Here is an 18589-nt window from a genome sequence, read left to right as displayed (position 1 = left end):
TGGTGTTTTTCTTTCTGGCTTACTTCACTCTGTATAATCAGCTCCAGTTTCATCCACTTCATTAGAACTGATTCAAATGTATTCTTTTTAATGGCTGAGTAATACTCCATAGTGTATATGTACCACAGCTTTCTTATCCATTCGTCTGCTGATGGACATCTAGGTTGCTTCCATGTCCTGGCTATTATAAACAGTGCTGCGATGAACATTGGGGTACACATGTCTCTTTCAATTCTGGTTTCCTCGGTGTGTGTGCCTAGCAGTGGGACGGCTGGGTCATAAGGCACTTCTATTTCCAGTTTTTTAGGGAATCTCCACACTGTCCTCCATAGTGGCTGTACTAGTTTGCATTCCCACCAACAGTGTAAGAGGGTTCCCTTTTCTCCACACCCTCTCCAGCATTTATTGCTTGTAGACTTTTGGATAGCAGCCATTCTGACTGGCATGAAATGGTACCTCTTTGTGGTTTTGATTTGCATTTCTCTGATAATGAGTGATGTTGAGCATCTTTTCATGTGTTTGTTAGCCATCTGTATGTCTTCTTTGGAGAAATGTCTATTTAGTTCTTTGGCCCATTTTTTGATTGGGTCATTTATTTTTCTGGAATTGAGCTGCAGGCATTGCTTGTATATTTTTAAGATTAGTTGTGGTTCCTTAACTTTGGTAAAATGTTCAAACATATGGGGAACAGACCTGGGCAAGCAACTATTTTTTGTGTTTTGTTGATTTGAAATAAAACATCAAAAATTCCTAGACCAAAAAAAAAAAAGGTTCCTATAGATCACTCATAAAAACCAAAGGGGAAAGTTTTTATTAGCAAAGTCATATGTGTTCATTGCTGAGATTTTAAAAAATAGAAGCCTACAGAAGCAAATAAAATTCTATGATAAACTTATCAGCCAGTAATAACTGTTTATAGTATTTTAGAGAATGGACTTCTAGTCTTTTTTTTTTTCCATAAATAGATTCGCAAATGAAATTATTCAAATGGCTCTGTGATAATCAAGGCATGTAAATTCTGGCAAATAAAAATAACAAAAATAAGAAATGACAGGAACAAGAATAGCAGGAAACAAAAGCCAATACTGAAAAAGTGTAGCTTTTGTGCCAAATATTTTGAGACCTTTACACTCATTTAATCCACTCAGCAACCTTGTGAAGTAGGTACTGCTGTTCCTGTTCAGTCGCTCAGTTGAGTCCGACTCTTTATGACCCCATGGACTGCAACACCCCACGCTTCCCCATCCTTCACTATTTCTCAGAGTTTGCTCAAACTCATGTCCATTGAGTCAGTGATGCCATGCAACCTTCTCATCTTCTGTCATCCCCTATTGTTATTCCCATTTTCAGGAGGGAAACACGCAGGCAACATGACCGCCATCAGAAAGGCCCAAGGTCCATTGCATGAGCTCAGGAATGCACCTGAGCTCTGGGAGATGTGAGCATCCCTCCCCTTCGCCCTGGTCCCTTCTTCATCCACTTCCTACTTCCTGATTCCAGAGGCCATGTTAGTTTCCTGTGGCTGCTATAATAAATGACCACTACCTGGGCAACTTCAAACTACAGAAATGTATTCTCTCTAATTCTGGAGGCTAGACATCAAAATCAGGGTGTCCTCAGGGCCACACTCTCACCTGTAGAGTTTCATCTTGGCCTCTTCCAGCTTCTGCTGCTGTCTGTCCTCCTGGGCTCATGGCCCAGCTCTCTCTGCTATGTTTTCATGTGGGCTTTGCTTCTATGGCTTCCTTTAAAACGTCTCTCCACTGGCTCCCTTCCTGCCTCAGCATTCCTTCCTGCAGGGCTACTTTCTCCACTTTAGATTCTCAGCTTCCTCCTCTCCCAAGTCCAGAAGGCTGCATGCCTCATCCCAAAAGTCCACACTGCCATCCATGCCATCTCTGAAGGTGTCTCTGGATGTCAACATTCTTTGAAAGATAGCTCCTAGAAGCTAACTCAGATTCCTCCTGCTAATGTTGGCGACTTCTCATCATGTAAAAGTAAAGGCTCTTTTACTTTCCAGAGTGAAGATGCAGAACAGTGAACAAAATATGCAAAAGGGTGCAGAGAAATCTGCCAAACGGAAAAAAAAAAAAAAATTCTTATTTTCCTACTAATTGATTCAGTTAACTAAGGTGGACTTTCTTAAATCAGTTCAGCCCCTCTTGGAGGGTTCCTGCAATCCCAGGCTTCCCTTTAACACCACTGGAGGGGGAGAAATACTTCCTCGGGAGGTGAGAGATTACACAGTGAAACAGTAGCTCCTTAAAAAAAACGTCTTCTCCCCGGGGCTTCCTAATCTCTCTTTCCCCTAACCTCAAATATCACCAGACAGGGATTTCTCACTTTTTAAAATTGAATTTATATGTTATATTGGAGTATAATTGATTCACAATGTTTTGTGTGTAAAGCAAAACAATTCAGTTGTACCTACACATATATCCATTCCTTTCAGATTCTTTTCCATTATAGGTTATTACAGAATATTGAGTAGAGGTCTCTGTGCTATACAGTAGTTAAGTCCTTATCGATTATCTATTTTATATATAGTGTTCTTGTTTAGCCGCTAAGTCATGTCTGACTCTTTTGAGAACCCATGGGCTGTAACTCACCAGGCTCCTGTGTCCACGTGATTTTCCAGGCAAGAATACTGGAGTGGGTTGCCATTTCCTACTATAGGGGATCTTGCTGACTCAGGGGCCAAACCCATGTCCCCTGTATTGGTGGGCGTATTCTTTACCACTGAGCCACCAGAGAATAGTAGTGTGTATACATCAATGGCTTCCCAGATGGCGAAGTGGTAAAGAATCAACCTGCCAATGCAGGAGGTGGGGGTTTAATCCTGGGTCAGGAAGATATCCTGGAGTAGGAAATGGCGACCCACTCCAGTATTCTTGCCTGGAAAATCCCATGGAAGAGGAGGCTGGCGGGCTACAGTCCATGAGGTTGCAAAGAGTCAGATATTCTAATCACAAACTCCTAATTTATCCCCCCCCAACCAGCCTTTCCCCTTTGATAAACATAAGTGTGGTTTCTATGTCTGCGAGTCTGTTTCTGTTTTGTAAATAATTGTGTCATATTTGAGATTCCACATGTAAGCGATATCATATGGTATTTCTTTCTCTGTTGTAATTCACTTAGTATGATAATCTCTAGGTCAATCCATGTTGCTGCAAGTGGCAATATTTTATTATTTTTAAAATTTTATTGCAGTACATTTGATTGACAATGCTGTGTTAATTTCTACTGTACAGTAAAATTATATATGTATATATATACACACATATGTATATTCTTTTACATATTTTTTCCATTATGGTTTATCACAGGATGTTGAACATAAGTCCCTGTCTCCCTCCTTTTAATGGCTTAACTATATATAAAATATGTATATATATTTTATCCATTCATCTGTTGATGGACATTTATATTGCTTTCATGTCTTGGATATTGTATGTAGTGCTACAGTGAACATCAGAGTGCATGTATCTTTCTGAATTATGGCTTTCTCCAGATATACGCCCAGGAGTGGGATTGCAGGATCATATGGTAGAATTTTCTGCTTTCTAAAGTCACTGTCATGGGTCTTTTAATTCAGGAAATCAAAAGAAAGGCTGTAAACCAACCCTTCATGGGATGACATAGCCATTCTAGTTTGGCAGGGATCTGGGCATCTTCAAAAACACTGCAGAACAGGCAATTAAACAACAAAACAGATGCTATTGAGAAAATAGTATGGGTGGCCCGGGGGGCAGAACTCGAGACAGGAGCAAGTGGAGACGTAACTTTGCCCCTTGTCACATGCACTCCTGAGTTCCACGTTATTGCAAAAATGGACCCCATCTCCAACCTCAGTCCAATATTTTAAACATACGCATATATCTCCATACTTTGAAACTGTGAACAGATTCATATTCTTAACTGGTATTAAGTTTACAGTGTTGGAGGTTTCATTTGCATAATAAAATGCTATGCAAGAGGAGATGAGGGTTAATCAAAGGGTTTTATCACTCTTTTTAATTATCTTCATTATGCTGGAACAAGATGTAAATTTTAATTCTACCTTGTTAGCTAGCAGATCCCACCAAACTTTAGAATATCCTAATCATCTGTCATTTTTAATAGGCACAGATGCCAGTGATTCTAGCAAGTGAAATGCCCTAAATATTGTAAGCTTTATTAATCTGATTGATATACCATTTAATAATTATTAATGTTAAACATAAGATCACCCCAGATGGAGACCCCTGTGAACCACAAATGGGTCCCCCTGGTTTTTCTTTCCCCATCCTGCTCTTCATCAACCTATGCTGGAAATTCTTCCTTGTTCACACAGCACTTCTTTGTTTTTCTCCTTCCCCATCAAATCTGGAACTAGAGCTTGCAGTTCACATATAGCCCTTTTCTGGTGATCCACAAACTCCTTAGGTTTCTAAAAGGATACAGGACGTACTGTGGTCTTAGCCCACAGACATGAGAAAGATTTCCAAGAGGTGAGCGGTGGGGGATGTCTACATAGGTGTTGGGTTTATCTGCTAAACTCATCCTACAGAAGCCATACGATGTCTTCATTCCAGCCTGAGTGATCAGAGGCGGAGCTGCTGATCACATTTAAATAAGGGCACATTTGAGAAGTAAGCACCAACGAAGGTTTCCCCTGGGCTCCAGGAGATAAGCAGTGATACAGAAAGAAGTGGCTGCCCTTGTATGCTGCTCCTGAGCCTGCAGCTGGCAGGAGGTGCTACAGGAGAGCAGAGTCAGAGAAGCTAAGCATCCCTGATGGGTCAAATGAATTAACTAAAATAGATATTTTCCTATGGCCCTCTGCTAGTGTTTTACGTGTGAAAGGTGGTGTTATGGAATGAATGCTAGTGTTCCCCTGGAATGTATATATTGACACCCTCCTCCCTAGCTGACAGTACTAGGAGGTGGGGTCTTTGGGAGGTAGTTTAGACTAAATGAGGTCATGAGGCTGGAGCCCTCACAAATAGGATTAATGCCAATTTAAGAGTCATGAGGAGAGGGACTTCCCTGGTGGCCCAGTGGTTAATACCTCGCCTTCCAACACAGGGGGTACTGGTTTGATCCCTGATCAGGCAGCTAAGATCCCACATGCCTTGAGGCCATAAAACCAAACCATAAAAAGAAGCACTATTGTAACAAATTCAATAAAGACTTTAAAAATGGTTCACATCAAAAACATCTTTGAAAAAAAAGTCATGAGTTTGCTTCCTACATAAAGAGCGAGAGAGTCATGAGTTTTCTTCTTCTCTCTGCCTCTTTGCCATGTGAAGATTCAGCAAGAAGTCACCGGTCTGTAACCCAGAAGACTTCATCAGAACCTGACCGTGCTGGCAGCCTAATCTCAGACTTCTAGCCTCCAACACTGTGAGACAATAAATTTGTTTTCTAAGCCACTCAGTTGTGGTACTTTGTTATAACAGCTGTAGGAAATGAACACAGCCATTACCCACTTTCTCAGCCTCCCTTATAGCTATATTCGGGGCACATGACTGAGGTTTAGCCGATCAAATACATCCACTCAGGATTAACTGAGGTTCAACCAATCAGGTGCACCCAGGATAACTGAGATTCAGCCAGTCAGGTGCATCAAAGGGGCACATGGTTATATCCATCTTCAACATGAGAATGGTACCCACCCAGCACCAAGTTCCCCATCCTGGACCACTGCTACAGATGAATTAACCCAAGGTCCCAACCATATTGCCTTCCTTTGCTCCTGTTTCCTGAGGCTGGTGATTCTGTATGCAGAGAGTCTTCCAGTAAATTCCATCACTACTTAAATTAGTAAACAGCAGGTTTGGTTTTTCTTTTTGCTTGCAATTGAAAACCTGGCTGAAGGATGTAATACATCCCTGAAGTGGTGAGTGGTGGGGGAGGGGGGGAGGAGGGGAGTGTCACGTACTTTAGAGGACAGGATAGGAATTGGGAATATGGGAGAGCCTGAAATAGAAGGGGACGCATGTGTAAGGCATGTGTGTGCCTGAGCGTGGATGCTCGTGCATGCACATTTGCACATTCATAGCCACAGATCTTCTGGAGGCAGAGCAGCCACACGTACCCACGGGGGTGAACTTAGGTCACCTGCTGTCGCTCACTAAGCGGCGCGTTCAGGCTTCAGTGGCATCGAGCAGGGCAAACGACAGTCCCCAAGTTTGAAAAATGAGCTGCTTCGCTCGCCTGGTGCTAATGCCTTTTCTGAAGAAACTTACATCTTGGAAATGTCATGACACATTGCAATCATGAGGAACACAGTCACAGTCATTGGGAGTGTTTCTCCAAGAGCAGAGTGTGTCTGAGAAGATGCACGGCTCACAGCATCATTTCCCAGTGATGGGGTGGGGGAGTCGGTGCAGAAAAGCTCCCTGGGAAAGAAATCCTAGCAGGAGCTCAAGCTGCCGAGACTGCTTTAGAAGCCCAAAAGAATGCTGGGCTGGTGCTGGCTGACTGCACATTGAATGCCACCTCCCAGGTGGCCAAGCGGTAAAGAACCCGCCTGCCAGTGCAGGATATGCAGGAGACACAGGTTGAATCCCTGGGTTGGGAAGATCCCCTGTAGGAGGAAATGGCAACCCACTCCAGTATTCTTGCCTGGGAAATCCCACAGACAGAGGAGCCTGGTGGGCAACAGTCTATGGGATCACGCAGAGTCGGACATGTCTAAGAGACTGAGCATGCACATTAATTGTGCGATGTTGGCCGTGCCTGCAAATTGCTTTATGCCTCCGTTTCTCCACCTTTCAAATGAGAATAATGTCACATGCATTGTTGCTCATAGTCATGTTACTGAGTCCAAGCTTGTACTGCTTGCAGCACAACAGGCCAATCAATCAAGGGACAAGGTGTTGGGGCAAAGAATAGTGACTTTACCTGGAAAGCCAGCAGACCAAGATGATGGAAGACCAGTGTCCCAAAGAAACACCTTGCCAGGATTTGGATGCTAGTTTCTTCACAGGGCAAAGAGGCAAGGAGGAGGAGATAAAGCAAAAAGGCAGTTTTGTTGTGGTTGCTTAGTCACTATGTCCTGTCTGATTCTCTTGAGACCCCATGGACTGTAGCCCGCCAGGCTCCTCTGTCCATGGGATTTCCCAGACAGGAATACTGGAGTGGGTTGCCATTTCCTTTTCCAGGGGATCTCCTGCCTTGACAGGTGGAATCCCACTGCCACCCACACACAGGTGGGATCCTGCGCTGGTTTTCCTGGTGGCCTGGCCATGTTCCCGGTGTTTTTTTTTTTCTGGTTCCGGGACGGCGCCTGCACCCCTGTCCTGCGGCCCCCGCCATGCGTGCTTGCCGGCCCCTCCCTGCCGCTGCCAGCCTGTGTCCATAGGATTCTCCAGACAAGAATACTGGAGTGGGCTGCCATGCCCTCCTCCAGGGGATCAAGGGATTTTTCCAACCCAGGGATCAAAGCAGGGTCTCCTGCATTGCAGGTGGATTATTTACCAGTTGAGCTACCAGGGAAGCCCCCAAATGGCAATCAGTTCAGTTCAGTTCAGTTCAGTCACTCAGTCATGCCCGATTCTTTGTGACCCCATGAATCGCAGCATGCTAGGCCTTCCTGTCCATCACCATCTCCCGGAGTTCACTCAGACTCATGTCCATAGAGTCCGTGATGCCATCCAGCCATCTTATCCTGGATCGTCCCCTTCTTCTCCTGCCCCCAATCCCTCCCAGCATCAGAGTCTTTTCCAATGAGTCAACTCTTCACATGAGGTGGCCAAAGTACTGGAGTTTCAGCTTCAGCATCATTCCTTTCAAAGAAATCCCAGGGTTGATCTCCTTCAGAATTGACTGGTTGGATCTCCTTGCAGTCCAAGGGACTCTCAAGAGTCTTCTCCAGCACCACAGTTCAAAAGCATCAATTATTCGGCGCTCAGCCTTCTTCACAGTCCAACTCTCACATCCAAACATGACCACAGGAAAAACCATAGCCTTGACTAGACGGACCTTAGTTGGCAAAGTAATGTCTCTGCTTTTGAATATACTACCTAGGTTGGTCATAACTTTCCTTCCAAGGAGTAAGCGTCTTTTAATTTCATGGCTATAAGTTTTTGCAAATATTTCCCAGTTCAGACCAGACTTTGGAGGGGATGTGTTCATTTCTTTCTTCCTGTGGCCATTTACAGGTGGGCCTGGTCAGGATGTTTCCTGGGAGCTTAAGCAAAGGTATTTTAGCTTAATTTTTGGTCTAGGAGTCAGGGTCCCCAGAAATGGGCCCTTATGTATACTTTAAGCTATAAGTAACATCCCTTTAGTGATTAACTCATAGACAAAGCAATAGAATACAAAGGTTAGAGTAAAAGGAACAGATCCAATATGGAGTCAGATTTGTTTTTCCCCATTACAGTAATGGCTTGTATAAAATCACATTCTAATGAAATAAAAATCACTGTGATGCACATGAGTGCTTGCCGGGCATATACTGGGCACCATCACAAATTAACTAACTTAAAGCACATGAGAATCCCATGAGATGGTGCCATCATTATGACTGTTGAGAGGAGGCAGAACAGAGTCATGGAGAGGTGAACTGTTCTTTTCAATGTCCTAAAGCTGGCGTGTGGCATTGCCAAGATCTGAACTCAGCCCAGATCTGGTGTGTGTGTGAGCGCTAAGTGGCTTCAGTCTTTTCTGACTCTTTGTGACCCCATGGACTGTAGCCCACCAGCCTCCTCTGTCCACGGAATTCTCCAGGCAAGAATACTGGAGTGGGTTGCCACGGCTTCCTCCAGGGGATCTTCCCAACCCAGGGATCGAACCCAAGTCTCTTAAGTCTCCTGCATTGGCAGGCAGGTTCTTTATCATTAGTGCCACCTGGGAAGCCCCCAGGTCTGGTCTCTGAGTTCATAGCTACGTCATGATGGCCTCGCTTGAGGATGCCAGAGGGATGGGGAAAAGTCCTAAGTGCCAGTCGATGCGGTATCTCATGGGTAGTCATGGGAGTCGCAAAGAGTCAGACATGACTTGGCAACTGAACAACAACACTGACAATCTCAGAACTCCTTTAAAAGAGAGAGTGAACAGAACAGTGGATTTGCTTCTATACATGATGGTTATTTTAAAATTATTGAGGTGTAGTTGCTTTGTGACTCTGTGCTAGTTTCTGCTGTACAGTTAAATGAATCAGCTATAGGTATACATATACCTCTTCCCTTTTGGATCTCCCTCCCCTCCATCCCACCCATCTAGGTCATCTTTAATGAACTGTACTAACCACAAAAATAACTATAACAGTTCCACACTGGTGGGTACCAGTGGGTACTCAATGAGCTAGGCAGTAGACAGTTTCAGTAAATGATCCCAGTTTAATCCTTCTAGGGAACGTGTTCCCATTTTACAGCTGGAAGCCTGATGGCCCAGAGTATCTCCAATTCTCAAGATTATCCAGCAAAACAAGTAGCTATGGTGGGATTCAAATTCAGATGGAAAGATTTACAGGAACTGTGCTCTTTTTCTCTGAGATGCCATCATAGGCCAGTTTCCCCTCAAAGGAACATCCGTTTAGAACATTGAAACTTTGGATAGATAAGAGGAAAAGAAAGCACAAAGATGTTAACAAGATAATGTAAATATTAACATTCACTTTAAGAGGTTAAATTACCTAGAAGCCCTCATTTCTAAAGGCCAGCCTTCTCTGATCTGCATTCTCCAAAATCACTCTAACCTTTTCCACGAGGAAATTATGCACCCTGGTACCTGCTCTGCAGAGACCTCAGGATTTCTGGGCTGTCATCCGGGGAGGGAGGAGAAAGGAGAAAGCCAGCTATTCATTCCCTGCCCCTGGACATCGGGATCTTTCCTGGGACGCCTGTGTGGTCTGGCTTCTTAGCACACCACTCACGTGTGACAAAGGCTTTCGGAAAAGATGAGGACTTGGAATTTCAGCTCCTCAGTAGAAACAGAGCTATATTGAGAAGATAACGTAACGTGGGACTGAATACGAGTTCTTTAGAAGTCCTGCTTTAAATAATTGCCAAGACTGATTTGTAATATGATCAGTGTTTGTTCAGAAACATTAAAAATCGCAAGCAGACTTGGGAGCGTGTGGGTCGGTTGTCTTTCTCATTTTTCTGTAACGTTGGCAGCATTCCCCTCTCCAAGGCAGAGAGGAGGGTTGATAGACACAAGATAGAAGATTAAAAAGGAGTGGCTCTCATAAAAAGGAATGCATTTGAGTCAGTTCTAATGAGGTGGATGGACCTAGAGGCGATTATGCAGAGTGAAGTAAATCAGAAAGAGAAAAATTTTGTGTATTAATGCATATGTCTGGAATCTAGAAAGATGATACTGGTGAACCCATTTGCAGGGCAGCAATGGAGGTGTAGCTGGAGGAGGAAATGGCAACCCACTCCAGTATTCTTGCCTGGAGAATCCCATGGACAGAGGAGCCTGGCAGGCCATGGTCCATAGGGTTGCAGAGAGTCAGACACTACTGAAGGGACTAAGCACATGGAGACGCAGACATAGAGAACAGTCTGGTGGGCACAGTGTGGGAAGGAGAGGGTGGGACGGATTGAGAGAGCAGCATGGAAACATACATACGGCCATGTGTAAAATAGACAGCAGGTGGGAATCTGCTGTATGATGCAGGGAGCTCAAACCCGGTGCTCCGTGACAACCTGGAGGGGTGGATGGGTGGGGGGAGGTGGGAGGGATGTTCAAAAGGGAGGGGACATCTGTATACCTATGGCTGATTCATGTTGATGTGTGGCAGAAACCAACACAATATTGTAAAGTAATTTTCCTTCAGTTAAATATGAATAATTTTTTTAAAAAGGAGTTATTTCAAAGTCACCTATTTATGACTGTGCTATCCAATTATGGCATCTCCCAGCTGTATGACAATTAAGCAAGTCACTTCACTTTTCCTAGACTGACTCACCCCACCCGTCAAATGGCCACAACCAGTCCTACACTGGGGCCCTTTAAGGCATCAGCTATGTCTCACTTATCTAAGTGCGGAGACTGGGCATAGTAGGCACTCAATGAGTAAGTGGTAAATAATCCAAGTTGGTGTGAGTTTTACATGGAATAACTTATTTTGGGAAAAGCCTTGCTGAGTTCCTAACACGTTCTAGGTGTTTCCCAGGCTTCCCTGGTGGCTCAGACGGTAAAGCGTCTGTCTGCAATGCAGGAGACCCAGGTTCGATCCCTGGGTTGGGAAGATCCCCTGGAGAAGGAAATGGCAGCCCACTTCAGTATTCTTGCCTAGAAAATCCCATGGACCACGGAGCCTGGTAGGCTATCATCCATGGGGTCACAAAGAGTCAGACACGACTGAGCGACTTCACTTCTCTCTAGGTGCTTAAAAATAGCTATTTTCTCTTCTCCCATCTTTAACCTCTCATTTGTGACTTTAAAAATGCTGCTATACGCTTTGCCTTTCATCCCCTATGAGTACACTGATGCATTTTTTGGAAGTTCGACAGAGATCTTAAATATAATGTATCCCACAAAGATCCATGTAGTCAAAGCTATGGTTTTTCCAATAGTCAAGTATGGACGTGACAGTTGGACCATAAAGAAAGCTAAGCACTGAATAATTGATGCTTTTGAACTGTGGTGCTGGAAAAGAGTCCCTTGGACTGCAAGCAGATCAAACCGGTCAATCCTAAAGGAAATCAGTGCTGAACATGCATTGAAAGGGCTGATACTGAAGCTGACGCTCCAATACTTTGGCCACCTGAAGCGAAGACAGGAGGAGAAGGGGACAACAGAGGATGAAATGGTTGGATGGCATCTTCGACTTGATGAACATGAGTCTGAGCAAGCTCTGGGAGTTGGTGATGGACAGGGAAGCCTGGCATGCTGCAGTCCATAGGGTTGTAAAGAGTAGAACATTACTGAGCAACTAAACTGAACTAGTCTTAGAAAACAGAATCATCTCTGCCTCCATATTATCTACGAGAAAAAAAAAAGGTATTTGGTAAATTGTTTTGAAGTGATTCTGTGCAGAGGTTTCTTATCTACCTATACCCTGAGTAGCCTGATGCAAGAGTTATTAATTTTACACCTATTCTGTGCTGGATATCATCCCAAGTGCAAGTTCAATATAGACAAAGAAGGTGAAAGTGACAGTGTTAGTCCCTTCATCATGTCATTGCGACTCCATGGGCTGAGGGTAGCCTACCAGGCTCCTCTATCCATGGAATTCTCCAGGCAAGAATACTGGATTGGGTGTCAGGGAATCTTCCCAGACAAATAAAACATTCATTCAACAAATGTGACTTGGGCTCCTGCTATGTGACATGCACTCCTCTGAGCTTTGAGACAGAACAACAAACCACATTGACACGCTTCATGCCATAGGAGGTGAGCAGACCAATTGTCCCTCACGTCCAACTGCCACATAGAAAATCGTGAAACTGATCTTGTTTGGTCTTTTAAGCAGCTTTGGGGTAGATGAAACAAAAAAATGTTTGCCAAAACATACTCCAGAAATTTCAAAAAGCGTCAAATACCTTTCACTGAAAACTAGTAGGAGGGTGTTCTGAGACGAGTGATTAAGTTCCTCATTTTGAAAGACAAATTGCTAGTAATCCTGTTAAATTTTAAATAGCATTATCTAAATGAAAAATAGCAAAGTGTGAGATATCCCAGCAAGAATGGCTCCAATTTCCTGCCTGGATGCTAAGTAAGGAATAGTTTGTTTAATATCATCTTGATAACATTTGTATAGGTTCATGTCAGCCCATCAGATTGCAGTTTGTCACTTGCTACCTAGCAGTTTCCCAATTCCTCATCACTTTACACTATAAAATAATAGGCACAGAATTGCAAGGCTTTTTTTTTAATAAGAGAAAAGCAGAGAGGGACTAGTTGCTTCCCAGATAAGGCTAGTGGCAAAGACTCACAGCTATGCCTCCCAGCTCCACATGTCTACCTGCAGGTCTAATTGATACTGCGAACTCAACATAGCCAAGACTAAACTCTAGATCCTTCCCACAAATCCTTCTCCATTCACAGCCTTCCCCGTCTCAGCTGAAGGCAGCCTGAGCCTTGTAACAGCCCAAAACAAAAGTCTCAAAAACACCCTTCACTTCTTTCTTATTCAAGGGCCCCTCATCCAGCCCATCAGGAAATCCTATGGGCTCCACCATCTTGTCAACCAAGAACTTGGTGGAATAAGGGTTAGTTAAGTCCCTAAAGAAACAAAGAATTCCAAAGAAACGTCACTCAATGTATTTGGTTGTATTGTTAATTCTGCTGACAGTTAATCATGGACAGTGGACCCACTCCTCACATCCACGGGTTCTGCCTCAGTGGGTTCCACCAACAATGGGTAGAAAATATTCAGAAAAAAAAAAAAAACTCCAGAAAATTTTAAAAAGCATAGCTTGAAATTGCCATACCCTGGCAACCATTTAAATAGCATATCCATTGAATTAGAGATGATTTAAAGTATTTGAGAGGGACTTCCCTCGTGGTCCAGTGGTTAAGAATTCACCTGCCAATGCAGGGGACATGGGTTCAACCCCTGGTCTGGGAAGATTCCACATGCCAGGGAGTAACCAAGCCCGTGCACCCCAACTTCTGAACCCACGTGCTACAACTACTGAAGCCCACGTGCCCAGAGTCTGGGCTCTGTAACGAGAGAAGCTGCCACACAATGGGAAGCCCAGACACAGCCCCCGCTTGCCACAAGTAAAGAAAGCCAGTGCATCAGTGAAGACTCTTCACGGCCAGAAAGACAGATAAGCATTTGAGAGGATGGTGCATAGCTTATATGCAACTATTGCACCATTTTGTTTAAGAGGCTTGAGAATCTGTGGACCTCGGTATCCATGTGGAAGTTCTGGAACCGATTCCTCCATGGATACCAAGAGACAGCTGTAACTGGCCTTTTGCGTGTTGCTTTCAGTTGTGATGAGCTCTCTGTTGGCCAGATTGAGTGTCCAACCATCATGTGTGTGTTTCGACAGTGGAAAGGAGTGGGGTTGCTCTTTCCCCTCCAGTCCTCAGCAGGTGAAGGAAGGAGAAACTAGCAACTAGAGGACCACAGAGAGGCTGTAATTCGTTTACTGGCCATTGTGGTCCTGGCAGTGTTGCCAGCGGACGGAGAACTGGAGATGCACGAGGTCATATGTCGCCTCCTTTTCATCTTCCAAAATGTCATCTCCTAACTGCTGTTGGCTAATGATCAAGGATATTCTCCAAAGGTAACAGATGATTATTTACTAGGAGAAAGAGTAGGGTAGATGTGTCCTTTGGTGTGTTCTGACAACTAGACATTTTTGTGTGTCTGCGTATGTGTGTGTGAGTGTGTGTATGAAGCTTTTGAAAACAACTTTCCCATGATTATATCTATGAACTTTTACAACATAAGTTATGAAACTTGGGACTTCCCTGGTGGTCCAGTGGCTACGACACTGCACTCCCAATTCAGGGGGCCCAAGTTTGCTCCACGGTCAGGGAACTCGACCCCACACGGCACGCCTGAGAGCTTGCGTGCTGCAACTAAAGAGCCCAAATGCCACAACGAAAAGCGAAGATCCCATGTGCCACACAAAGACCCGTGAAGGGGCAATGAAAATAAAAAACCCCTGAGTGTCATAACTAAGACCTGGCGTGGCCAAATAAATAAATTTAAAAAAAAACAACTTATGAAACTCTTTCACCTACATAATTTCATTTCATTCTCAGAGCAGTCTTGCGATAAAGGCAGAGCAGTTATTACTGTTTCCATCTTATGCCTGATCCCCTGTACCCTGCTTTGCTTTTTTTTTTCTATAGCATATATCACTTTTCACATAACAATGTGCTTTGCTTTTTTTTTTCTATAGCATATATCACTTTTCACATAACAATGTGCTTGCTTATTACATGGCTTGCATATTTTCTCTCTTTTGCCAGAATAAGAATACAGAAGTCTTTATTTACTTGACTCATTAATCTGAATTATCTAGAACAGCCCCTAGCACATAGCAGGCACCCAAGAAGTATTTGCTCAATGAATGAAATATAAGCGTGTCTATCAAGTACATTTCAATATGAATGTCGTCATCACCAGCCCAGGATGTAACCTCTTCAGGATCTCTTGATTCCTTCTGCGTGATACTCTTCCAGAACACACTCATCTTGTTGTTGCTCAGTCGCTAAGTTGTGTCCGACTCTTTGTGACCCCATGCACTGCAGCACACCAGGCTCCTCTGCCCTTCACAATCTCCCAGAGCTGGCTGAAATTCATGACCATTGTGTTGGTGATGCTATCCAACCATCTCATCCTCTGCCATGCCCTTCTCCTTTGGCCTTCAATCTTTCCAAGCATTAGGGTCTTGGTTCCATCTTAATATCGAAACTTCAATTAAAAGGTTTCACGTTTCTAAAGATCAGATGAAAGCAATTACCAATCAGACAAAGAAAGTTTTTCATGCATCACTTCCCAACTTTCTCTTGGCTCTCAGGAAGCTTGAAGCTGATACATCACTCAGTCCAATCACCAGCTCATCATCTTCTTTTCTCTCTTATTCTACATGCCTGTGTGCTTTCACTATAACACATTTCTTTTTTAAAGTACATGTTAATATTAATGAGGTCAATCGAGACTGAACACAAAGTAAGAGATTTGCAAAGCAGTCCTCTTTATCATAATTGAGCTATCCAAATCAAAACTCTTTTAAAAAATATTTAATTTACAGAATGCTTAGTATGTATCAAACTTACCATTCAGACCTGATTTACGCCTCCAATTTACAGTATCTCCCTGACTCTTGAGAGTATTGGAGTTTTAAGCTTTTACCTTAGATGTCAGACAATGTTTGGGATTTGATTGCCTGGGGTGAAAGAAGTGTGATGAAAACATCTTTTTAGGTTTAAAGGGACATGAATGGGACAGTGAGCTAACGCTATGGGGAATATTTGTTGTTTTTGTTTCTGAGTCGCTAAGTCGTGTCCAGCTCTTTGCAACCTCATGGACTGTTGCATACCAGGCTCTTCGGTCCATGGGATTTCCCAGGCAAGAATACTGGAGTGGGTTGCCATTTCCTTCTCCAGGAGATCTTCCCAAATCGGGAATCATACCTGTGTCTCCCACAGCTCCTGCATTGGCAGGTGGATTCTTTACCACTGAGCCTACTGGGAAGCCCCAGGGCAAGTACATGAGTTTATCTCCTCCTCTCTCAGTTCAATTCAGTCACTCAGTCGTGTCCGACTCTTTGCGACCCCATGAATTGCAGCATACTAGGCCTTCCTGTCCATCACCAAATACCAGAGTTCACTCAAACTCATGTGCATCAAGTTGGTGATGCCATCCAGCCATGTCATCCTCTGTCATCCCCTTCTCCTCCTGTCCCCAATCCCTCCCAGCATCAGAGTCTTTTCCAATGAGTCAACTCTTCATATGAGGTAGCCAAAGTACTGGAGTTTCAGCTTTAGGATCAGTCCTTCCAATGAACACCCAGGACTGATCTCCTTTAGAATGGACTGGTTGGATCTCCTTGCAGTCCAAGGGACTGTCAAGAGTCCTCTCCAACACCACAGTTCAAAAGCATCAATTCTTCGGTGCTCAGCTTTCTTCACAGTCCAACTCTCACATCCATACATGACCACAGGAAAAACCATAGCCTTGACTAGATGGACCTTAGTTGGCAAAGTAATGTCTCTGCTTTTGAATATACTATCTAGGTTGGTCATAACTTTCCTTCCGAGGAGTAAGAGTCTTTTAATTTCATGGCTGCAGTCACCATCTGCAGTGATTTTGGAGCCCCCAAAAATAAAGTCTGACACTGTTTTGACTGTTTCACCATCTATTTCCCATGAAGTGATGGGACCAGATGCCATGATCTTCGTTTTCTGAATGTTGAGCTTTAAGCCAACCTTTTCACTCTCCTCTTTCACTTTCATCAAGAGGCTTTTTAGTTCCTCTTCACTTTCTGCCATAAGGATGGTGTCATCTGCATATCTGAGGTTATTGATTTTTCTCCTGGCAATCTTGATTCCAGCTTGTGCTTCATCCAGCCCAGCGTTTCTCATGATGTACTCTGCATAGAAGTTAAACAAGCAGGGTGACAATATACAGCCTTGACATATTCATTTTCCTATTTGGAACCAGTCTGTTGTTCCATGTCCAGTTCTAACTGTTTTCCTGACCTGCATATAGGTTTCTCAAGAGGCAGGTCAGGTGGTCTGGTATTCCCATCTCTTTCAGAATTTTCTACAGTTTATTGTGATCCACATAGTCAAAGGCTTTGGCATAGTCAAGAAAGCAGAAATAGATGTTTTTCTGGAACTCTCTTGCTTTTTCCATGATCCAGAGGATATTGGCAATTTGGTTCCTCTGCCTTTTCTAAAGCCAGCTTGAACATCTGGAATTTCATGGTTCGCGTATTGCTGAAGCCTGGCTTGGAGAATTTTAACCATCACTTTACTAGCGTGTGAGATGAGTGCAATTGTGCGGTAGTTTGAGCACTCTTTGGCCTTGCCTTTCTTTGGGATTGGAATGAAAACTGACCTTTTCCAGTCCTGTGGCCACTGCTGAGTTTTCCAAATTTGCTGGCATGTTGAGTGCAGCACTTTCACAGCATCATCTTCCAGAATATGAAATAGCTCACCTCCACTAGCTTTGTTCATAGTGATGCTTTCTAAGGGCCATTGGACTTCACATTATAGGATGTCTGCCTCTAGGTGAGTGATCACACCATCGTGATTATCTTGGTCATGAAGATCTTTTTTGTACAGTTCTTCTGTGTATTCTTGCCACCTCTTCTTAATATCTTCTACTTCTGTTAGGTCTGTCTTTTATCCATTTCTGTCCTTTATCGAGCCCATGTTTGCATGAAATGTTCCCTTGGTATCTCTAATTTTCTTGAAGAGATCTCTCGTCTTTCCCATTCTGTTGTTTTCCTCTATATCTTTGCATTGATTGCTGAGGAAGGCTTTTTTATCTCTCTTTGCTATTCTTTGGAACTCTGCATTCAGTTCAGTTCAGTTCAGTTCAGTTGCTCAGTCATGTACGACTCTTTGCAACCCCATGAGTCGCAGCATGCCAGGCCTCCCTGTTCATCACCATCTCCCGGAGTTCACTCAGACTCACGTCCATCGAGTCCGTGATGCCATCCAGCCATCTCATCCTCTGTCGTCCCCTTCTCCTCCTGCCCCCAATCCCTCCCAGCATCAGAGTCTTTTCCAATGAGTCAACTCTTCGCATGAGGTGGCCAAAGTACTGGAGTTTCAGCTTTAGCATCATTCCTTTCAAAGAAATCCCAGGGTTGATCTCCCTCAGAATGGACTGGTTGGATCTCCTTGCAGTCCAAGGGACTGTCAAGAGTCTTCTCCAACACCACAGTTCAAAAGCATCAGTTCTTCGGTGCTCAGCCTTCTTCACAGTCCAACTCTCACATCCATACATGACCACAGGAAAAACCATAGCCTTGACTAGATGGACCTTAGTTGGCAAAGTAATGTCTCTGCTTTTGAATATACTATCTAGGTTGGTCATAACTTTTCTTCTGAGGAGTAAGCATCTTTTAATTTCATGGCTGCAGTCACCATCTGCAGTGATTTTGGAGCCAAGAAAAATAAAGTCTGACACTGTTTCCACTGTTTCCCCATCTATTTCCCATGAAGTGAT

At 43.8% G+C, this 18589-nt stretch overlaps 1 non-coding gene across 1 annotated transcript; it reads left to right on the top strand.

Annotated features, from left to right (window-relative positions):
• Positions 1–11113: 11113 nt before the first annotated feature.
• On the top strand, positions 11114–11185 carry TRNAC-GCA (transfer RNA cysteine (anticodon GCA)). The gene has a single exon. It is a non-coding gene; the product is annotated as a tRNA-Cys (tRNA).
• Positions 11186–18589: the final 7404 nt, after the last annotated feature.

This window comes from Budorcas taxicolor, chromosome 2, assembly GCF_023091745.1.
Source record: "Budorcas taxicolor isolate Tak-1 chromosome 2, Takin1.1, whole genome shotgun sequence".
In the NCBI taxonomy this organism is placed as follows: Eukaryota; Metazoa; Chordata; class Mammalia; order Artiodactyla; family Bovidae; genus Budorcas; species Budorcas taxicolor.
Note: the sequence above shows the minus strand (reverse complement) of the source record. Positions and strands in the feature narration are given on the sequence as shown.